We start from the raw sequence: 22,464 nt of genomic DNA on the forward strand, positions 1-22,464 counted from the left end.
CCAAACTCGCGGAGCGGGTGGTTTTAAACAGTGCGCCCAGTCGTCGTTCATCTGTAATTTCGGTTTTTGATCACTCAGTTTATGTATTATTGAATGAATTGATGTTTGGACTGGAACTTCATTATGTTGAGACGATTTTGAGAATCTTTTATCGTAAATACTGAGCAAGACCTTCCGGTTGTATTAGGTAACGTACATTACCAGTTGTGTGGTGTTTGTTTACTGAACTTTTTATTCATTTATGGAGGGAATTGTATTAATATGTCCCAGATGTATTAAAGTATTTCTTAAATTTTTATTCACTGTTATTACTTTAGCATTTATTTTCAGACTAACGTGGTATACAAAAAGTGTTAGTACATTTAAAGTTACGCGCTATTTAAACATGAATAACATATGGTTACAGCTGTCGTCAATAGATTGGACGATTAAATATCTCGTGACTGTTTCATTTGTTTACCTTCCTGGTTAAACTACTTCTTCAAGTTAAAGACATTTGTCAACCTTCTCAAAGTACAGGTATATACAACGCTTCTAACTTATATTTTAACGATATTTGAAGAAGGTTATAATATTTTATACCATCTGGGTTCCAACACGTATCGTTATCATGTTTTAACGATTTTTTGACAATTATTCACACACAACTTGATAGATTGTCTCTAAAACACGTCTATTTTCTTTCGTACCCTGTCAAAGACGGTCGTGTTATTGTATACCGTGTTTTCCCCATCATATCTCACGATTACTCAAGTATGTTTTTAACGACTTCTTACAAATTGTTCAAACAGCCTTAGCTACACATTCTGGTAATTTTTATACTATTCGTACAAAAGTTATTGAACGTTTGCTGTCAAAGTCTAGATATATTTTCAGTATTTCATAAATTGTTTTTGTTGACAAATTTAAAACTAATAAGAATTGGATACATTTCCGAAAAGACGATTTTCATATTAAATATACACCAATAATGAGAAATTAATCTTAGAAACACCAGACATTTATAACAACTCAAGAATATGATTATCATCCTGTACTATGAGATATGTGAAAATTGTACTGTTTGTGGTACTTTGGCTTTAGTAGCTAAATGTATCATGAAAAAAATTGATAAACATTTTGTAAAACTACTCTTCACAAACTTCATGTAATATTGCTGCAAATGACATATTCGGAGATTTCCTATCGATTCTTGTATTAAAGTTCAAATTCTTTTGTACAATGAGTGCAAAGGGGATAAATCCTTTAATACAGGAAGCATGTAACATTTTAATAGACCATAAGAGAAGAAAAACATTTTTTTTTTTTTAAAGTACTCTTGCTTCTAAAATATTTGAAGATTTAAATATAGATATAACAGAATAGGACAACATAGATAAACAGATTTTAAAAGATTAAACCTGTTTTCCAGAAAAAAATAAGAACAATATATTTGAAAAATACAAAGATAAAACATTACAAAATGTAAATAACTTGAAAAATAATTCAAAATTGTTCCAATATAATAAACTTAAACCAGATATAAAATTAGAAGATTTTCTACTAAATATATCAGTTTCAAAAATAGACAACTTATTACAAAATTTCACAATTTAAAAATATAAAAAGGTCGGTACAAGAATGCTATAAAGGAAAAAGACTATGTTATGTCTATTATTTTGCAATAGGAATAAACCCTTAAGAACTATTTTTCGATCAAGATTGAAAAGATACATCCACATGTTTTATGCAATCAAAAATTGTTTTCAAAAATCTAATTTGTTGATAACTCTTTTATGTAATACATTTATTTAATTCGGTCCTTCCCTAATTTGATCATCAACATGGCTAAAGGAATTATTGCCAGAGGTATTGTGAGGTGACACGTCTAGGTATTCAAATGATTTTCTGTTGGGCTTAAAAATAATTACTTAATGCAGGTTCATGCATAGCTTCACTGCTGAGCGTGTAGATCAGTGTACACGGCCGGTAATTTGGAACTTTCCATTTAAAAACTATCAGGTGTAATATACATCATGTATACATTTTTTTGTCTTGTGTCCGACAGTGATTATGAGTGGCCGTTCATGTCATTTGCGCGATTATATACGCGTATATAATTTTATACGCGTATATTACCTACATATACGCGTATATTGTGGTTTTTAACGCGTATATGGCTGTCATATACGCGTATATTGTGGTTTTATACGCGTATATTGTTAGAAAAAACACGTTTATACTTTATTCCAATTTATTTATCATATACGCGTTAATATACGCGTTATTTGCGTAAATATACGCGTTAATGTACGCGTTATTTGCGTAAATATACGCGTATGAAATCATTATATACGCGTTAATAAACATTCGTTTGTCTTATTGTTTTAACCAATGAAAACTGCGTTTTTAAACTGGTTTGTATTTGACAACTGATGCCATATAACGAATATGGCTGCCAACTTTAGCGGAAACGGGGACAGAGAGAGATTTTTGAAGAGAGTAAAAGAGACCGTTGATGATTGTTTCCGGCTTGGGACGACTGACGCCATACAAAAACAGATGTTTCAAATGAATTTTATGATTTGTTTTTCTATATGGAACTTAAAAATATATTAGACATCACAAATGATTATCACCTATATGTTCTCCATTATGTTTTTCTGCCAAGGATAAATGAAAGATTAAAGTCCTTCGCCTTTCAATATAACAACCATCCAGTCTCAACTGAACACAATAGGAGCCCAAATCAGCTGTTCATACAAGGTGTGCTTACAAACGCTATGTCCATCTTAAAGTCCATAGAGGAAGTACTTGAGGATGCTGGATCCACCAATGACAGATACTATCAAGACCTGCTAGAAGAATATGGAGTTGAAGATAATGATAATGGTGGTAGTGATAGTGAAAACGATGTCGATGCAATTATTTATGTTGTTGATGTCAATATACCTGGAGACAAACGTCAAAAGATATGTGAAGAAGTTAACCCATTGTCAAACATTTCATCACTTGAATATGGGGAGGAATTGTTTAAAATCACCGTACAACTTCTTGATCTTGACTAGGACATGACCTGAAGAAGCCCTACCACCTTTTGGTATATGACCATAGAACAATTAGTAATGTGATATCCATGTTACCAAAACATTATTATATAATTAATAAAACTCTTTTAAATCACTATTACCGAATTCACATTACTAGGCCCATACTAACTGCCTTTTTTTTTATTTCTAAACTTGGCATCCTGGTTTTTAATGTTGTGCTCTAAAACACATACTTCTAAAAAAAGGTTCATTGGAAGAACCCAAGACCTTGTTGATAAATATTCCGTCTAAACTTCACAAATAATACACGATGGTCTTGAAGTATAAATTCTAGGTACTGATTTTGTTTATCATCTTAATAACGTGTTATAGTATTCTTTTATTAGCCTTTGTAATTTATTACTCGAACTGTTTAGCCTATTTTTGGCAGTGCTCATTTGACATGGCTCGGTACGTGGCCATCCCGTCATAGTGTTTATTGCGCTGTGGTATTCTTTTCTTTTGGTTTTGTTAAGGCGCATTGTCTATATGCCTTTTTGTTTGTGTAAATATAAAAAAGAAGATGTGGTATGATTGCCAATGAGACAACTCTCCACATGAGACCAAATGACACAGAAATTAACAACTATAGGTCACCGTACGGCCTTCAACAAAGCCCACACCGCACAGTCAGCTATAAAAGGCCCCGAAATGACAATGTAAAACAATTCAAACGAGAAAACTAACGGCCTAATTTATGTACCAAAAATGAACGAAACAAATATGTAACACATAAACTAACGATAAGCGAAATATTTGATATCTTCCCAGAAGTAACGCGTTTATATACGCGTATAGCACAAAAAATTTACATTTATTATACGCGTTTACACAAAAAAAAATCATTTTCAGCAGTGACATGTATATATACGCGTATATTTTAACAATAAACGCGTATAAAACGACAATATGCGCGTTTAAAACAACAATATACGCGTATATGTAGGTAATATACGCGTATATATATGCGTATAAAATTATATACGCGTATACAATCGCGCAAATGACATGAACGGCCACTCATAAACACTAGACATTACTAAACTCATACTTGAATTTCACTACCACTTGTTTATCGGAATGACATTTCTGGAGTAATGAATGATATTTATGAAAATCTAAACAATTCCAACTAAATATTTGAAGAAGTAAAAATCTATTTAGATATTTTCCAATTGTACAGTTTGGAAAATGTAAGTATGTACTCGTTGTCAATAATTATGGACATTTTGAAAACATATAAATATTTATTTCACAAAAATGTACGCACTTGTCGATCATTGGTTTATACAGATAGAAAGTCACGGAACTGTAGATAGTCACAATTTAAAATATGTTTATTGAAAATAAGAGAGAAACCTCCAGGACAATCTGATTTAAATTCAGATCTATATCTAACTTGCTTTGCTTCGTCGAAGTTATGAACAAAGTAAAATCACAAATTTACATTTCGATTACATTGTTTTAGAACAGTTTAAGAAATTCGCCATCACAATTGTTAGTTATATTGTATACTGATGTGAACCTTGTGATATAGCCTTGTAAAAAGTAGGGTTCTATTAATACGAATATAGGAAAAAAAAGTCACATGAAAAAAGTCACGGAAAAAAAGTCACGGATAAAAAGTCACAGGAAAAAAAGTCACAGGAAAACAATTCACAGGAAATAAAGTCACAATAATTAAAAAAAAAAAGTAAATATAGTATATTAAATTTTTGAATACTGTTTAATAGATTTTTTCTTATGATGTAGGCACAAACATACACATGTTTATGTTTTATTTGTCTCTATCGTATGAAAAAGTCACAGGATAATTATTTGACCAGCATTTGTTTGTAGTAAATTATAACTGAATAGAGTTTTCTAATGTTTTAACATCTGTTTGATGTAAGAATACAGAGGTATGGTATTATGATGTTTCTATTTATTAAAATCTAATAAATTTCCCAAGATTAAAACAAATTGTTGTCCACGAAAATGTCAAGTTTTAAAAACAATCCAATTTAACTAATAAACTGGCTTCATTTTACTATTTTCCAGTCAATCGTCTACTGTCTGGACAGATTAACAATTAAAACCTTAAACATGTTTTTTTTTATTATGTCATTAATTTACCATTGAAAGTTCTGTATAACTTAAAAAGAAAGAGAAAAACAATGAAATATTATCAAACATTTGTACAAACATGGAGATTATTTCCTAGCAGATTTTTTACTTTTTTTTCCTACATTTATCAAATGTGTGACTTTTTTCCATACCAAATTTGTGACTTTTTTTCCTGTGACCTTTTTTTCCTGCGACTTTTTTTCCGTTTACCATTAAAACCTTTTGTCAATTTCAAGTTTCTGTTCCGACATGCATGTGATATATTTCAATGGACGTTTAAAGTCCATTCCATCATTATTATCTTCGTCAAATATTGCTGTTGTTTTTTACATGTACATGTATACACTCCAAGTTATCCCTATGTCATTTCATTTATATAAAAGGTGTTATATATATAACATAGATATTTAAGCAAAAGGAATTCTAAAGATGAAAGTCCATTAGGCTGACATAGTTCGATGATGCTTCGAATTATATACAAACTGAGCTTATTGGATAACTGCCATATTCCGAGTTCCTGACTTCAAGGGTTCATTTGTGGTTTAGAAGAAAAGAGAGCAATCGGTATTTGATTGAATATACGTCTCGATCAAGCTCCATAAATTTGTCACAGAATATTCAAGATTTACCACTTTTCTTGAATGAAAAGATTGCCAATGAGATAAACTATGCAACAGAGAACAGATTAGCCCAATTAATTTTTGTGTGTACTATAACAACTGAAGCCGTAAATCCGCTGTAGTGCATGTCGATCACATCTGTTATAACAGGTAGTTGCATGGAAACCATACAATCTAACTAAGTGTAAGAGTACACAACAACCCTTTTTTGTGCATTAAACGCTCGGGTCTTACTGTTTTGTATGGATTATTAGCAAATGCTATATTTCAACTCTAGTCCTAAGCAAAAGCGCTTTTTTTTTATCTGACAAGCTTAGTTTAGGATTAAATGATAATACAAGTAACGAGGCTAGGATTTATAATTCGGGTAGGCTTTGGCTGACTTCGTGTCATACCCCTGCCCGTTCTCGTTATTTCTCACCTAAATCATTTAAATTTCAGATTCTTCAGTTTGCATGTAAATATCATCATTCAAATTTCGTATAAAAACTTACACACCAGAGACGAATAGTAACGTATGGCTTAGTACAACATGCAGGCATTAACCTATCGTCAACAATGATATGAAAACGAGACATTGATACTACAGATTCCCTAAAATCTTTCGGTTTGCATAAAAAAAAATATATCATTATTCGAACAACGATTTTGAATTTACACCCACCAAACCAATAAAAATGTATGGCTAGGTATGGAACGCCATCACTGCCTTATAAGAAGAAACTACAATGACATGATGCAAATATTGCTTACATCATGTCAAAACACTATTACATGATATGAATACTTCATTACATGATGTGATAACTTCATTACTTGATGTGGTTCCTTCTTTACATGATGTGAAAATTTCATTACGTGATGTGGTTACTTCTTTACATGATGTGAAAACTTCATTACGTGATGTGGTTACTTCTTTACATGCTGTGAATTCTTCGTTACGTGATGTGGTTACTTCTTTATATGAGGTGAAAACTTCATTACGCGATGTGGTTACTTCTTTACATGATGTCAATTCTTCGTTACGTGATGTGGTTACTTCTTTATATGAGGTGAAAACTTCATTACGTGATGTGGTTACTTCTCTACATGATATGAACATTTCATTACATGATGCGAAACCTCCTTACGTGATGATACAAGTCATTTTATTCCACTGTTTAAACATATTATTAGTTTAATCAATATTTGATTGGTTGAGACTATCCCACGTGTCATTGAACAAATCTTCATATTCCATTCTGAGGATCATATTCCCCTCTGAAATGTCGGGATTACTTCGTGCGACGTTACGCGCGGTTAATGTACATAACGTTTTGAACTTCTTATTCTTCTTAAAATAGCGATAGCAAAAATCATTATCATGTTCAAATTTATTTCAGACGATAAAACAAAAAGACTTATAATTAAATTTTGATCCTTACTGTTTATCAATGGGTATGTCGTGTTTAGTTTGACTTACAAAAACAAGCGGATAAGAAAAAAAATGTATGCAAAATAATATTTCATGTTTTGATAGTAACCAAAGCATAGGCAGTGGAATAAAACATTCATTTCCCTTTGCCTCGGGAGATATGAAGATTTGCTCACCCTCGAAAAATCATATTTACCTCGGGCAGAGCCCTCGTGAAATATGAATATTCTTGGGTGAACAAATCTTCATATCTCCCTCCGGCACGGAAAATAAATGTATAATGTCGTATTTCTATAACATGGAGGGGAAAGATATACATTGTAATGTCAAATGGGTATTACGTGTTAAGAAACACATATGACGTTATGTGAAACTTCATTATGTCAAAACATCTTTATAAGAACACGGAACCTCTCGGACGTTATTGCATTTATAGAAAGAAAGGGCATAAGGGGAAAAGTAGGCATGGCGAGTGTTAATCCAATTCTTGAAAGAATAGGCCTTGGGAAGAACGCCTTGGGGAGCACATGCCGATCACAGGGACTCGGTTAGCAGATTAAAATTTTGTTTATCAATGTTTTTTTATCATTTTTTGTTAAGTATTTCCGGTATATTTGTATTGCATTAGTAACGTATTCAACGTTGGCATCAATATGTCGTTGTTTTCTAGCAATGTGCAGTTTACTATTCATATCCGTATACTAAAAAATCTAAAGGGATCTTAGTGGCCATTTTCAATAGCCTACCCTTCTTTAAATGGAAATAATTAAAAATATTTCTATGTCACTATATACCTTACAAAGGCACACATGTCCTTCCTAAATGATTATTTTATCAGAAGCATGTATTAATTTTCTGTTGAACGACACCCTCACTCATCTATCGTTTCATTCAGGTAAAAAAAAAATATCTCGGCGAAAGCAACGTAACTAGAAACCAGAAACTCTACACAAAAATTTACGATAAAAGGGATGATTTTTCTTTCCCTATTGTTAATTTTCCTTTTTTGGATGCTGATGCTATTTAGGCACCGTCTAACGGTGTTTATATATCCCAACTGGTTAGCTATGCCCGTGTCTGTAGTGACGTTTTGGATTACAATGAGCGTATTCTGTGTGTTACTGGTAAATTATTAAGTCAGCGATTTCGTTTCCACAAATTACTTAAAACCTTTAAATTCTTCCAAAGATACAAAGAATTGGTTTGCAAGTTTGTCTATACATGTAGAAACCTTATTTCAAACAGAATAGCACATCCTAAATTTTACCGTGATGTTGTTTTACCGAGCCTGGAAATTTAGATACGATCGGGTTAACTTACCAATTATTTAAATAGACTTATTCTAAAAGGTTACCAATTTACACACTGTAATTAGATCTTTAAATATTGTTTTTATTGGTAGAAATATTGATTTTATTATCAGTAGAGTAAAACCATACTAAATATTTTTGTTATACACATAAATGCACTTTCACGGTACTGCAATCTGTCGATACCTTTATTTTGGCATTGCACAAGGTCATGTTTTTCTCTGACTGTTAATGACGTCGTTACACTAAATCCATTGGATGTTGGATGTGTACTGATTGATATTTCAGTCTTAGATACATGATTTTTTTTCTCTAATTGTTATGGGCTTCGATTTAACCGTCAGTAACTGCGATTTTTCTAAGGGCTGTTTTTGTCTTTTTTTGTTTTGATAGGGATGTATAAATACCTTGCCACGTCCGGTCTGAGTTTTTGTTAGATATTTTTCCGCTTTGTATCGATCTGATGAGTTATACTTTTTTTCAACTGATTTTTATAGTTTGTTCTTATGTTGTGCTGTTACACCGATGTCCAAGGTGAGGGGAGAGTTGACCGCTCAGAAACATATTTAACCCCGCCACATTCTTTATGTACATGTCCCAAGTCAGAACTGTTCATGTCTGTCATATTTGTTTTTCGTAAATTGTTTTGTTATAAATTATGCCATTAGTTTTCTCAATTGAAATGCTTCACAATTTTCATTTCGGGACCTTAAATAACCGACTATACGGTGTGGATTTTTCTCATTGTTATAGACCGTACTACAATTGCTTACATCCACTTCATCTGAACTTTGGTGGATAGTTGTCTCATTTGCAATCATACTACATCTTTTTATTTTCATATAACCGGCAAACATGTCGTTTTTGAATAACATAGACCCAATTGTTACGTTTATTACAACCGATAATCCCTCATACATAATGAAAGGAAAAAAAGGAAATTTTCTTCACAAATGGAGGAACATAACTCACTGGTTTCTTATCATATACATTCATTAAAATCAAGTAGTTACAGAAAAATATTGACGTGGTCAAAGATTTAGCAGGTGCGGATCCAGGATTTTGAAAAAAAGGGGGCTGGCAAACCATCGTTTCAAGTGATACTTGTAAAAAGTCTATGCATTTATCATCTATGAATCTCCATAAAGGGGTGCCGGGGCACCTTCCCCCCTAAATCTGCCTTGTTTCCTATATAAGTCCTTGATGTGATAATATGTTCATGCATGGACGATGTCTAACCAAAAAGTCACATTCCTTCATGAAAAAAAAACACGGATACCCTTATGTCTTTTCTTTCTATCAAATGCATGTGTAATAACGTCCGAGAGGTTCCGTGTTCTTATAAAGATGTTTTGACATAATGAAGTGTTCACACAACGTCATATGTGTTTCTTACCATGTAATACCCATTTGACATTACAACGTATATCATTTTGCCCCATGTTATAGAAATACGACATCATGTAAGGAAAGTTTCGCATCATGTAATGAAATGTTCATATCATGTAAAGAAGTAACCACATCACGTAACGTAGAATTCACATCATGTAAAGAAGTAACCACATCACGTTATGAAGTTTTCATAGCATGTAAAGACGTAACGACATCATGTAACGGAGAATTTCACATCATGTAAAGAATCTAAGTAACCACATCACATAATGAAGTTTTCACATCATGTAAAGAAGTTATCACATCATGTAATGAAGCATTCATATCATGTTATGAAGTATTCATATCATGTAATAGTGTTTTGACATGATGTAAGCAACATTCACATCATTTCTTCTCATAAGGCAGTGATGGCGTTCCATAGCTAGGTATACCATGCAGGCATTTAGATATAATAATTATATTGAGGACCATTTATAACACCTCATATAAAACAAACACGCTCTTTTCATAAAAAACAAATATTTGAATAAAAGGTTATTTAATGAGGAAAATTGGTCTCCTTTAATCTTGAATTAACTTGTTAAAAAATCCTCAAAAAGAATAAATAACTTATTAATATAGAAACATAGAAACACAAATATTGACACATAAAAACCTGTCAGATAGAAAGTCAGAATGCCACTTATGCATCAAAATTGAAAAAGCTATGAAATGCTTATTTTGACCATAAAATGCCAAAATTGGTCATTTTTGCAAAAATTCTATCAAATAAAAGTTTAAATCCTTTAGTTTTATGCTATTTGATAAATTGACACCATCAAATCATTCAGGGAAGTTGCCAAAGTACAGATTCTATATTTCCTGATTTCACCTCTTAGGTCCGAGTACACAGTTATTTCGTAGTGCATTTCTTTTAGACAATAAATGGAAATTAAAAAAATCCCACTTGCGCTTTCTCAATAATATTTTTACAGTGTGTTGTACTACTTTTGGGACAAATTATATCAAAATTATAGAAAACTTCATCGGCTCTAACTCAAAATATGGACAATTTCATGCTAAGGGGGTCTTCAAATCTTTTGACAGCTTCCGATGTGCTAATTTTTAACATTTTTCAGCTGGACCAAATCACTACTTTACTTTAAAATTCATGACCCAAATTTTTTTACAGTGTCATTTCACCCCCCTACTTACTATTTGAGTCATAAAACATGGAGAAATAAATTCGGAAGGGGTATAAAAAAAATCGACAAGTAACACACTGTCCACACTAGGGACTATATTCGTGGACAACGAAAATCAAAGGACGATAACTGTGTACCCGGACCTAATAGGGTAGAAAAAGTTGACCAATCTTAATGAAACTTGGTATGACTAAAGCTTATTAAATTATAAGACTGCTTACAAAGTTTCATGGCAATAGGATATATATTATAGACAATATGACTAATTCTATATTGAACTTTGAGTGTTAAATTTAGACGTTAAAATTGAAAATTTTCAACTATCAACAATTGAGGCTTAAAAAATTTAAATATTGCAAAAAAATACTTTTGAAATGCCTTAATATATAATATATTATGTATTAAAAGCAATAGAGTACTCATTTGATTCATCAGACTTATCATAATTATTAAAAAGTCAAATTTATATGAGCCTGTGGCTAAAAATGGAGGTTTTCCAATGAAGGGGGGCCTTACATGAAGATGTAATATTTTCCAGCAATTTTAAATTTGTAAAGCTTTTTGGTTATAAATAATCCTTACATATGTATTTAATGTACTTTAAATGGAAAGAAAACTTACAAATAACATATCACATTAGCTTAAAAGGGTCTTAGGCCAAGTAAGACTGAAAATAATTTAGGGTCAATTTAGGCCGTATCACATATTTACACTTAAAAATGCATATTGAAGCTATATGAAATAAAATTTTGTGTCTTTTCTATCATTTCTATACTCAGGTGACATGATACAATAAATCTGAGCACAAAAAGACTCTTGCATTCAACTTTTTTTGCAGACAGTATGGTCTGATACAAAGATTTTTCACTTTTTAGTGAAAAACATGCATGCAATTTTAGTCTCAACAGGCTTATATTTGAACCACTTGCTATCCTACAGAAGAAAAGAAAGGTATTATGTGACATAAAACAGGTACAAAAGACATTGTTAAGTGCTTTTTATACAAATTTAGTGAGGTCTTTATAATGGACTTCAACTTTTATGTTCCAAGCTCCTCACATTTAACTTGATCCAAACAGGGCGTTAGACGAGGATCATATATACAACACATTTTGCGCATATTGTCTGAGATAATCTTCTTTTCTGTAGATTCAGAGTTCACAAATGAGTAATACAACTGGATTGAAACATAGAAACACAAATATTGACACATAAAAACCTGTCAGATAGAAAGTCAGAATGCCACTTATGCATCAAAATTGAAAAAGCTATGAAATGCTTATTTTGACCATAAAATGCCAAAATTGGTCATTTTTGCAAAAATTCTATCAAATAAAAGTTTAAATCCTTTAGTTTTATGCTATTTGATAAATTGACACCATCAAATCATTCAGGGAAGTTGCCAAAGTACAGATTCTATATTTCCTGATTTCACCTCTTAGGGTAGAAAAAGTTGACCAATCTTAATGAAACTTGGTATGACTAAAGCTTATTAAATTATAAGACTGCTTACAAAGTTTCATGGCAATAGGATATATATTATAGACAATATGACTAATTCTATATTGAACTTTGAGTGTTAAATTTAGACGTTAAAATTGAAAATTTTCAACTATCAACAATTGAGGCTTAAAAAATTTAAATATTGCAAAAAAATACTTTTGAAATGCCTTAATATATAATATATTATGTATTAAAAGCAATAGAGTACTCATTTGATTCATCAGACTTATCATAATTATTAAAAAGTCAAATTTATATGAGCCTGTGGCTAAAAATGGAGGTTTTCCAATGAAGGGGGGCCTTACATGAAGATGTAATATTTTCCAGCAATTTTAAATTTGTAAAGCTTTTTGGTTATAAATAATCCTTACATATGTATTTAATGTACTTTAAATGGAAAGAAAACTTACAAATAACATATCACATTAGCTTAAAAGGGTCTTAGGCCAAGTAAGACTGAAAATAATTTAGGGTCAATTTAGGCCGTATCACATATTTACACTTAAAAATGCATATTGAAGCTATATGAAATAAAATTTTGTGTCTTTTCTATCATTTCTATACTCAGGTGACATGATACAATAAATCTGAGCACAAAAAGACTCTTGCATTCAACTTTTTTTGCAGACAGTATGGTCTGATACAAAGATTTTTCACTTTTTAGTGAAAAACATGCATGCAATTTTAGTCTCAACAGGCTTATATTTGAACCACTTGCTATCCTACAGAAGAAAAGAAAGGTATTATGTGACATAAAACAGGTACAAAAGACATTGTTAAGTGCTTTTTATACAAATTTAGTGAGGTCTTTATAATGGACTTCAACTTTTATGTTCCAAGCTCCTCACATTTAACTTGATCCAAACAGGGCGTTAGACGAGGATCATATATACAACACATTTTGCGCATATTGTCTGAGATAATCTTCTTTTCTGTAGATTCAGAGTTCACAAATGAGTAATACAACTGGATTGAAACATAGAAACACAAATATTGACACATAAAAACCTGTCAGATAGAAAGTCAGAATGCCACTTATGCATCAAAATTGAAAAAGCTATGAAATGCTTATTTTGACCATAAAATGCCAAAATTGGTCATTTTTGCAAAAATTCTATCAAATAAAAGTTTAAATCCTTTAGTTTTATGCTATTTGATAAATTGACACCATCAAATCATTCAGGGAAGTTGCCAAAGTACAGATTCTATATTTCCTGATTTCACCTCTTAGGTCCGAGTACACAGTTATTTCGTAGTGCATTTCTTTTAGACAATAAATGGAAATTAAAAAAATCCCACTTGCGCTTTCTCAATAATATTTTTACAGTGTGTTGTACTACTTTTGGGACAAATTATATCAAAATTATAGAAAACTTCATCGGCTCTAACTCAAAATATGGACAATTTCATGCTAAGGGGGTCTTCAAATCTTTTGACAGCTTCCGATGTGCTAATTTTTAACATTTTTCAGCTGGACCAAATCACTACTTTACTTTAAAATTCATGACCCAAATTTTTTTACAGTGTCATTTCACCCCCCTACTTACTATTTGAGTCATAAAACATGGAGAAATAAATTCGGAAGGGGTATAAAAAAAATCGACAAGTAACACACTGTCCACACTAGGGACTATATTCGTGGACAACGAAAATCAAAGGACGATAACTGTGTACCCGGACCTAATAGGGTAGAAAAAGTTGACCAATCTTAATGAAACTTGGTATGACTAAAGCTTATTAAATTATAAGACTGCTTACAAAGTTTCATGGCAATAGGATATATATTATAGACAATATGACTAATTCTATATTGAACTTTGAGTGTTAAATTTAGACGTTAAAATTGAAAATTTTCAACTATCAACAATTGAGGCTTAAAAAATTTAAATATTGCAAAAAAATACTTTTGAAATGCCTTAATATATAATATATTATGTATTAAAAGCAATAGAGTACTCATTTGATTCATCAGACTTATCATAATTATTAAAAAGTCAAATTTATATGAGCCTGTGGCTAAAAATGGAGGTTTTCCAATGAAGGGGGGCCTTACATGAAGATGTAATATTTTCCAGCAATTTTAAATTTGTAAAGCTTTTTGGTTATAAATAATCCTTACATATGTATTTAATGTACTTTAAATGGAAAGAAAACTTACAAATAACATATCACATTAGCTTAAAAGGGTCTTAGGCCAAGTAAGACTGAAAATAATTTAGGGTCAATTTAGGCCGTATCACATATTTACACTTAAAAATGCATATTGAAGCTATATGAAATAAAATTTTGTGTCTTTTCTATCATTTCTATACTCAGGTGACATGATACAATAAATCTGAGCACAAAAAGACTCTTGCATTCAACTTTTTTTGCAGACAGTATGGTCTGATACAAAGATTTTTCACTTTTTAGTGAAAAACATGCATGCAATTTTAGTCTCAACAGGCTTATATTTGAACCACTTGCTATCCTACAGAAGAAAAGAAAGGTATTATGTGACATAAAACAGGTACAAAAGACATTGTTAAGTGCTTTTTATACAAATTTAGTGAGGTCTTTATAATGGACTTCAACTTTTATGTTCCAAGCTCCTCACATTTAACTTGATCCAAACAGGGCGTTAGACGAGGATCATATATACAACACATTTTGCGCATATTGTCTGAGATAATCTTCTTTTCTGTAGATTCAGAGTTCACAAATGAGTAATACAACTGGATTGAAACATAGAAACACAAATATTGACACATAAAAACCTGTCAGATAGAAAGTCAGAATGCCACTTATGCATCAAAATTGAAAAAGCTATGAAATGCTTATTTTGACCATAAAATGCCAAAATTGGTCATTTTTGCAAAAATTCTATCAAATAAAAGTTTAAATCCTTTAGTTTTATGCTATTTGATAAATTGACACCATCAAATCATTCAGGGAAGTTGCCAAAGTACAGATTCTATATTTCCTGATTTCACCTCTTAGGGTAGAAAAAGTTGACCAATCTTAATGAAACTTGGTATGACTAAAGCTTATTAAATTATAAGACTGCTTACAAAGTTTCATGGCAATAGGATATATATTATAGACAATATGACTAATTCTATATTGAACTTTGAGTGTTAAATTTAGACGTTAAAATTGAAAATTTTCAACTATCAACAATTGAGGCTTAAAAAATTTAAATATTGCAAAAAAATACTTTTGAAATGCCTTAATATATAATATATTATGTATTAAAAGCAATAGAGTACTCATTTGATTCATCAGACTTATCATAATTATTAAAAAGTCAAATTTATATGAGCCTGTGGCTAAAAATGGAGGTTTTCCAATGAAGGGGGGCCTTACATGAAGATGTAATATTTTCCAGCAATTTTAAATTTGTAAAGCTTTTTGGTTATAAATAATCCTTACATATGTATTTAATGTACTTTAAATGGAAAGAAAACTTACAAATAACATATCACATTAGCTTAAAAGGGTCTTAGGCCAAGTAAGACTGAAAATAATTTAGGGTCAATTTAGGCCGTATCACATATTTACACTTAAAAATGCATATTGAAGCTATATGAAATAAAATTTTGTGTCTTTTCTATCATTTCTATACTCAGGTGACATGATACAATAAATCTGAGCACAAAAAGACTCTTGCATTCAACTTTTTTTGCAGACAGTATGGTCTGATACAAAGATTTTTCACTTTTTAGTGAAAAACATGCATGCAATTTTAGTCTCAACAGGCTTATATTTGAACCACTTGCTATCCTACAGAAGAAAAGAAAGGTATTATGTGACATAAAACAGGTACAAAAGACATTGTTAAGTGCTTTTTATACAAATTTAGTGAGGTCTTTATAATGGACTTCAACTTTTATGTTCCAAGCTCCTCACATTTAACTTGATCCAAACAGGGCGTTAGACGAGGATCATATATACAACACATTTTGCGCATATTGTCTGAGATAATCTTCTTTTCTGTAGATTCAGAGTTCACAAATGAGTAATACAACTGGATTGAAACATAGAAACACAAATATTGACACATAAAAACCTGTCAGATAGAAAGTCAGAATGCCACTTATGCATCAAAATTGAAAAAGCTATGAAATGCTTATTTTGACCATAAAATGCCAAAATTGGTCATTTTTGCAAAAATTCTATCAAATAAAAGTTTAAATCCTTTAGTTTTATGCTATTTGATAAATTGACACCATCAAATCATTCAGGGAAGTTGCCAAAGTACAGATTCTATATTTCCTGATTTCACCTCTTAGGGTAGAAAAAGTTGACCAATCTTAATGAAACTTGGTATGACTAAAGCTTATTAAATTATAAGACTGCTTACAAAGTTTCATGGCAATAGGATATATATTATAGACAATATGACTAATTCTATATTGAACTTTGAGTGTTAAATTTAGACGTTAAAATTGAAAATTTTCAACTATCAACAATTGAGGCTTAAAAAATTTAAATATTGCAAAAAAATACTTTTGAAATGCCTTAATATATAATATATTATGTATTAAAAGCAATAGAGTACTCATTTGATTCATCAGACTTATCATAATTATTAAAAAGTCAAATTTATATGAGCCTGTGGCTAAAAATGGAGGTTTTCCAATGAAGGGGGGCCTTACATGAAGATGTAATATTTTCCAGCAATTTTAAATTTGTAAAGCTTTTTGGTTATAAATAATCCTTACATATGTATTTAATGTACTTTAAATGGAAAGAAAACTTACAAATAACATATCACATTAGCTTAAAAGGGTCTTAGGCCAAGTAAGACTGAAAATAATTTAGGGTCAATTTAGGCCGTATCACATATTTACACTTAAAAATGCATATTGAAGCTATATGAAATAAAATTTTGTGTCTTTTCTATCATTTCTATACTCAGGTGACATGATACAATAAATCTGAGCACAAAAAGACTCTTGCATTCAACTTTTTTTGCAGACAGTATGGTCTGATACAAAGATTTTTCACTTTTTAGTGAAAAACATGCATGCAATTTTAGTCTCAACAGGCTTATATTTGAACCACTTGCTATCCTACAGAAGAAAAGAAAGGTATTATGTGACATAAAACAGGTACAAAAGACATTGTTAAGTGCTTTTTATACAAATTTAGTGAGGTCTTTATAATGGACTTCAACTTTTATGTTCCAAGCTCCTCACATTTAACTTGATCCAAACAGGGCGTTAGACGAGGATCATATATACAACACATTTTGCGCATATTGTCTGAGATAATCTTCTTTTCTGTAGATTCAGAGTTCACAAATGAGTAATACAACTGGATTGAAACATAGAAACACAAATATTGACACATAAAAACCTGTCAGATAGAAAGTCAGAATGCCACTTATGCATCAAAATTGAAAAAGCTATGAAATGCTTATTTTGACCATAAAATGCCAAAATTGGTCATTTTTGCAAAAATTCTATCAAATAAAAGTTTAAATCCTTTAGTTTTATGCTATTTGATAAATTGACACCATCAAATCATTCAGGGAAGTTGCCAAAGTACAGATTCTATATTTCCTGATTTCACCTCTTAGGTCCGAGTACACAGTTATTTCGTAGTGCATTTCTTTTAGACAATAAATGGAAATTAAAAAAATCCCACCTGCGCTTTCTCAATAATATTTTTACAGTGTGTTGTACTACTTTTGGGACAAATTATATCAAAATTATAGAAAACTTCATCGGCTCTAACTCAAAATATGGACAATTTCATGCTAAGGGGGTCTTCAAATCTTTTGACAGCTTCCGATGTGCTAATTTTTAACATTTTTCAGCTGGACCAAATCACTACTTTACTTTAAAATTCATGACCCAAATTTTTTTACAGTGTCATTTCACCCCCCTACTTACTATTTGAGTCATAAAACATGGAGAAATAAATTCGGAAGGGGTATAAAAAAAATCGACAAGTAACACACTGTCCACACTAGGGACTATATTCGTGGACAACGAAAATCAAAGGACGATAACTGTGTACCCGGACCTAATAGGGTAGAAAAAGTTGACCAATCTTAATGAAACTTGGTATGACTAAAGCTTATTAAATTATAAGACTGCTTACAAAGTTTCATGGCAATAGGATATATATTATAGACAATATGACTAATTCTATATTGAACTTTGAGTGTTAAATTTAGACGTTAAAATTGAAAATTTTCAACTATCAACAATTGAGGCTTAAAAAATTTAAATATTGCAAAAAAATACTTTTGAAATGCCTTAATATATAATATATTATGTATTAAAAGCAATAGAGTACTCATTTGATTCATCAGACTTATCATAATTATTAAAAAGTCAAATTTATATGAGCCTGTGGCTAAAAATGGAGGTTTTCCAATGAAGGGGGGCCTTACATGAAGATGTAATATTTTCCAGCAATTTTAAATTTGTAAAGCTTTTTGGTTATAAATAATCCTTACATATGTATTTAATGTACTTTAAATGGAAAGAAAACTTACAAATAACATATCACATTAGCTTAAAAGGGTCTTAGGCCAAGTAAGACTGAAAATAATTTAGGGTCAATTTAGGCCGTATCACATATTTACACTTAAAAATGCATATTGAAGCTATATGAAATAAAATTTTGTGTCTTTTCTATCATTTCTATACTCAGGTGACATGATACAATAAATCTGAGCACAAAAAGACTCTTGCATTCAACTTTTTTTGCAGACAGTATGGTCTGATACAAAGATTTTTCACTTTTTAGTGAAAAACATGCATGCAATTTTAGTCTCAACAGGCTTATATTTGAACCACTTGCTATCCTACAGAAGAAAAGAAAGGTATTATGTGACATAAAACAGGTACAAAAGACATTGTTAAGTGCTTTTTATACAAATTTAGTGAGGTCTTTATAATGGACTTCAACTTTTATGTTCCAAGCTCCTCACATTTAACTTGATCCAAACAGGGCGTTAGACGAGGATCATATATACAACACATTTTGCGCATATTGTCTGAGATAATCTTCTTTTCTGTAGATTCAGAGTTCACAAATGAGTAATACAACTGGATTGAAACATAGAAACACAAATATTGACACATAAAAACCTGTCAGATAGAAAGTCAGAATGCCACTTATGCATCAAAATTGAAAAAGCTATGAAATGCTTATTTTGACCATAAAATGCCAAAATTGGTCATTTTTGCAAAAATTCTATCAAATAAAAGTTTAAATCCTTTAGTTTTATGCTATTTGATAAATTGACACCATCAAATCATTCAGGGAAGTTGCCAAAGTACAGATTCTATATTTCCTGATTTCACCTCTTAGGTCCGAGTACACAGTTATTTCGTAGTGCATTTCTTTTAGACAATAAATGGAAATTAAAAAAATCCCACCTGCGCTTTCTCAATAATATTTTTACAGTGTGTTGTACTACTTTTGGGACAAATTATATCAAAATTATAGAAAACTTCATCGGCTCTAACTCAAAATATGGACAATTTCATGCTAAGGGGGTCTTCAAATCTTTTGACAGCTTCCGATGTGCTAATTTTTAACATTTTTCAGCTGGACCAAATCACTACTTTACTTTAAAATTCATGACCCAAATTTTTTTACAGTGTCATTTCACCCCCCTACTTACTATTTGAGTCATAAAACATGGAGAAATAAATTCGGAAGGGGTATAAAAAAAATCGACAAGTAACACACTGTCCACACTAGGGACTATATTCGTGGACAACGAAAATCAAAGGACGATAACTGTGTACCCGGACCTAATAGGGTAGAAAAAGTTGACCAATCTTAATGAAACTTGGTATGACTAAAGCTTATTAAATTATAAGACTGCTTACAAAGTTTCATGGCAATAGGATATATATTATAGACAATATGACTAATTCTATATTGAACTTTGAGTGTTAAATTTAGACGTTAAAATTGAAAATTTTCAACTATCAACAATTGAGGCTTAAAAAATTTAAATATTGCAAAAAAATACTTTTGAAATGCCTTAATATATAATATATTATGTATTAAAAGCAATAGAGTACTCATTTGATTCATCAGACTTATCATAATTATTAAAAAGTCAAATTTATATGAGCCTGTGGCTAAAAATGGAGGTTTTCCAATGAAGGGGGGCCTTACATGAAGATGTAATATTTTCCAGCAATTTTAAATTTGTAAAGCTTTTTGGTTATAAATAATCCTTACATATGTATTTAATGTACTTTAAATGGAAAGAAAACTTACAAATAACATATCACATTAGCTTAAAAGGGTCTTAGGCCAAGTAAGACTGAAAATAATTTAGGGTCAATTTAGGCCGTATCACATATTTACACTTAAAAATGCATATTGAAGCTATATGAAATAAAATTTTGTGTCTTTTCTATCATTTCTATACTCAGGTGACATGATACAATAAATCTGAGCACAAAAAGACTCTTGCATTCAACTTTTTTTGCAGACAGTATGGTCTGATACAAAGATTTTTCACTTTTTAGTGAAAAACATGCATGCAATTTTAGTCTCAACAGGCTTATATTTGAACCACTTGCTATCCTACAGAAGAAAAGAAAGGTATTATGTGACATAAAACAGGTACAAAAGACATTGTTAAGTGCTTTTTATACAAATTTAGTGAGGTCTTTATAATGGACTTCAACTTTTATGTTCCAAGCTCCTCACATTTAACTTGATCCAAACAGGGCGTTAGACGAGGATCATATATACAACACATTTTGCGCATATTGTCTGAGATAATCTTCTTTTCTGTAGATTCAGAGTTCACAAATGAGTAATACAACTGGATTGAAACATAGAAACACAAATATTGACACATAAAAACCTGTCAGATAGAAAGTCAGAATGCCACTTATGCATCAAAATTGAAAAAGCTATGAAATGCTTATTTTGACCATAAAATGCCAAAATTGGTCATTTTTGCAAAAATTCTATCAAATAAAAGTTTAAATCCTTTAGTTTTATGCTATTTGATAAATTGACACCATCAAATCATTCAGGGAAGTTGCCAAAGTACAGATTCTATATTTCCTGATTTCACCTCTTAGGTCCGAGTACACAGTTATTTCGTAGTGCATTTCTTTTAGACAATAAATGGAAATTAAAAAAATCCCACCTGCGCTTTCTCAATAATATTTTTACAGTGTGTTGTACTACTTTTGGGACAAATTATATCAAAATTATAGAAAACTTCATCGGCTCTAACTCAAAATATGGACAATTTCATGCTAAGGGGGTCTTCAAATCTTTTGACAGCTTCCGATGTGCTAATTTTTAACATTTTTCAGCTGGACCAAATCACTACTTTACTTTAAAATTCATGACCCAAATTTTTTTACAGTGTCATTTCACCCCCCTACTTACTATTTGAGTCATAAAACATGGAGAAATAAATTCGGAAGGGGTATAAAAAAAATCGACAAGTAACACACTGTCCACACTAGGGACTATATTCGTGGACAACGAAAATCAAAGGACGATAACTGTGTACCCGGACCTAATAGGGTAGAAAAAGTTGACCAATCTTAATGAAACTTGGTATGACTAAAGCTTATTAAATTATAAGACTGCTTACAAAGTTTCATGGCAATAGGATATATATTATAGACAATATGACTAATTCTATATTGAACTTTGAGTGTTAAATTTAGACGTTAAAATTGAAAATTTTCAACTATCAACAATTGAGGCTTAAAAAATTTAAATATTGCAAAAAAATACTTTTGAAATGCCTTAATATATAATATATTATGTATTAAAAGCAATAGAGTACTCATTTGATTCATCAGACTTATCATAATTATTAAAAAGTCAAATTTATATGAGCCTGTGGCTAAAAATGGAGGTTTTCCA

At 30.9% G+C, this 22,464-nt stretch overlaps 1 protein-coding gene across 1 annotated transcript in view; it reads left to right on the forward strand.

Moving 5' to 3' along the window:
* The first annotated feature begins 473 nt into the window (after positions 1–473).
* Positions 474–22,464, forward strand: part of LOC127706779 (uncharacterized) — a 48,759-nt gene continuing 26,768 nt past the window's right edge. Inside the window, exon 1 of the mRNA XM_052211464.1 lies at positions 474–519. The gene's annotated coding sequence lies outside the window, so the exon portion shown is untranslated. The remainder of the gene's footprint in view (positions 520–22,464) is intronic.

Source organism: Mytilus californianus, unplaced genomic scaffold, assembly GCF_021869535.1.
Source record: "Mytilus californianus isolate M0D057914Y unplaced genomic scaffold, xbMytCali1.0.p SCAF_6, whole genome shotgun sequence".
Classification (NCBI taxonomy): domain Eukaryota; kingdom Metazoa; phylum Mollusca; class Bivalvia; order Mytilida; family Mytilidae; genus Mytilus; species Mytilus californianus.